We start from the raw sequence: 3,146 nt of genomic DNA on the forward strand, positions 1-3,146 counted from the left end.
ACTTTTCTATGCACCACTGAGCTATAAGTAGGCTGACCATATCTCCTCGAGAGAAATACGGGAAGTTGGGATTCCAAATACGGGAAAGTACGGGACATCGACAATTATCGCCAAGAACAACGCCAAATATTGCTGAACTTAAGGAAAAATCGGAATGGCGTGAAACGAAGTGTTACTGCAAATTGCAGTGGATTAAAATGAATTCGACAAAATAAAACATTCAACAAGACAAACGTGGGAAATTAAAGTTCTTATTTGTAGCTGTAATTATCATAATATAGTTTGAGTTGGAAAATAATTTCAATCTTTGACTTCAATAAAGAATTAAAATCCAAGTAGGCGTCATGTAAAAAACGGGAAAAACCGGGACACTTTTGCCAAAAAGTCGGGATGGCTAGAAAAATAAGAAAACCGGGACTGTCCAGGGAAATACGGGATGTATGGTCACCCTAGCCATAAGGAATGTAACTCAGTCAACACCTTCTAGAGCAAGCTAAGGTATTGACTCAGTGCTATGCACTTATTAGAGGAGAATAAGGAGGACTTATATTTGTTCTCAACATTGAGCTATAAGTAAATATTACTTATAGCTAGAGTGACCATACGTCCCGTATTTCCCGGGACAGTCCCGGTATTTTCTGTTTTTTTGGCTGTCCCGACTTTTTAGCAAAAGTGTCCCGGTTTTTCCCGTATTTTGCACGAAGCCTACTTGAATTTTTATTCTTTATTGAAGTCAAAGATTGAAATTATTTTCAACTTATAAATTATATTATGATAACTACAACTATAAATGCGTATATGAATCTCCCACATTTGTCTTAGTGAAATTTTTTTTTCGTGGAATTCATTTTAATCCACTGAAATTAGCAGTAATGCTGCATTTCCCGCCATTGTGATTTCTCCGTTATTTCAACAATATTTGGCGACTTTGTTCGGTTTTGGCGTCATTTTTGGCGATAATTGGCAATGTCCCGTATTTTCCCGTATTTGGAATCCCAATGTCCCGTATTTCTCTCGAGGAAATATGGTCAGCCTACTTATAGCTCAGTGGTTCTCAATGATGCGCACCACTCACTGAGCTATTGAACTTTATTACTTATAGCTCAGTAACCAGGACAGTTTACTCATGGTCACTGAGCTATTTGTAGGGTGACCATACGTCCCGTATTTCCCGGGACAGTCCCAGTATTTTCTGTTTTTTTGGCCGTCCCGACTTTTTGGCGAAAGTGTCCCGGTTTTTTCCCGTATTTCACACGACGCCTACTTGAATTTTTATTCTTTATTGAAGTCAAAGATTGACATTATTTTTCAACTCATAAATTATTTCATGATAATTACAACTATATATGGGAATATTAATCTCCCACATTTGTCTTGGTAAACTTTTTTTTTTTCGTGGAATACATTTTACCAGTGCAGCAGTTGATTTGTCATGATATATGGGAGTGTGCTATAGACTCCGGACAAGAGATTGGTGTAATTTACGTCGATTTCCAAAAGGCATTTGATAAAGTAGACAGATTGCTACTACTGAGGAAACTAGCTTGCATGGGGGTTCCGGATAAAGTTGTGAGAATAATTCAAGAACTGCTATCAGACAGAGTTCATCAGGTTCGTGTAGCCAGCGTGATGTCTAGAGAATGTCAGGTGCCAAGCGGAGTTGTCCAGGGATCGGTGTTAGGCCCGATGTTATATACTTTGTACACTTACGATATTACTCAGGCTGTGGGCTGTGTCACCCATCTCTCTATTGCAATTCGCTGATGACGTGAAGTTATTCTCGCCAGTGGAAAACACTAGGGGCCTAAGAATTGCATGCCAACAACTTTTCCAGTGTAGTTGTCAGTATAAGCTATCTATTTCATCATCAAAAAGTGGATCAATGCCTTTACGGCCGTATTCACCAACACAGGGGTGCAATCGCAGGTGGAAGGATTGAAGATCGAAACGGATTGGTTAAATAAAGGATTTTAACCAATCCGTGTCGATCGCTGATCGTTTAACCTGCGATTGCAGTTGAAACTGTGTTGGTGAATACGGCCGTTAGGTAGACGCACCGATCCTGAATATTACCAACTAGGTAATGAAACGTTACATCAATTGGATACATGCGTGGATTTAGGTATTGGAATGAGCCGCATTCTGGATTTCACTGATCATTACCATGGCATAGTCTGCAAAGCTAATAGAATTTCATATATGTTATGTACGGCATACCGTAAGTGTGATGCGCATACGTTGTCATATGCTTTCTGTGTGTACGTTCGCCCGACTCTGGAGTTCTGTTCGCAAGTATGGAGCCCTTACAAAATCAGGGACATAAAGCTCCTCGAAAAGCCGCAGAGGTCGTTAACTAAACGAATAACTGGCATGAGCGGTCTATCTTATTGCCAGAGACTTCAATTTCTGGGTTTACACTCCCTGGAATGGCGTAGAATCACTGCAGATCTGAAGATGTGCTACAAGCTAGTCCACCAAATTGTTTATCTACCATCGAGAGAGCCTTTCTTTGAGATCATAGACAGGCGAGTTAACCTACGTAGGCATCGCTTCCAAATAAGAATACCAACGGCTAGAAGGGATTGCTTTTTCTACCGATATAGATGCCGTGTGGCAAGAATATGGAACAGTCTTCCATCAGAACTTGTATGTGCCTCCTACGCAAAATTTGCTTCTGCTATTGGGGATTTCGACCTGACTCCGTATGCGAAGTACTTCCCGTTCTGACTATTATTATTATTATTATTTTTCCTTCCAGTGTAAGTGAATTTCATGCCTTCTGGGGTTATTGTAAATAAATAAATAAAATTTCCCGCCATTGTGATTTTCCCGTAATTTCAACAATATTTAGCAACTTTGTTTGGTTTTGGCGTAGTTTTTGGCGATTATTGGCGATGTCCCGTATTTCCCTCAAAGAAATATGGTCAGTTTAACTATAAGGAAAGCTATAAGGCTTACTTATATCACAGTGATGCACACAAATCCATAACAATTTTCAAAATGTATTAAAAATGAAAACATACAACATAAATAACTGCATTAGTTTTATAAAAGATAAATAACTGCATCAGGTGGGAATTTTCAAGAAAATGATTCAATGTTAATCTTCAATCCCTTTCAGAAAAGAAAATTTTTTTTCCCCCTTC

The sequence above is a fragment of the Pholcus phalangioides genome, unplaced genomic scaffold, assembly GCF_987345545.1.
Source record: "Pholcus phalangioides strain wild (caught in Gottingen) unplaced genomic scaffold, Ppha-v1.0 ptg000003l_1, whole genome shotgun sequence".
NCBI lineage: Eukaryota > Metazoa > Arthropoda > Arachnida > Araneae > Pholcidae > Pholcus > Pholcus phalangioides.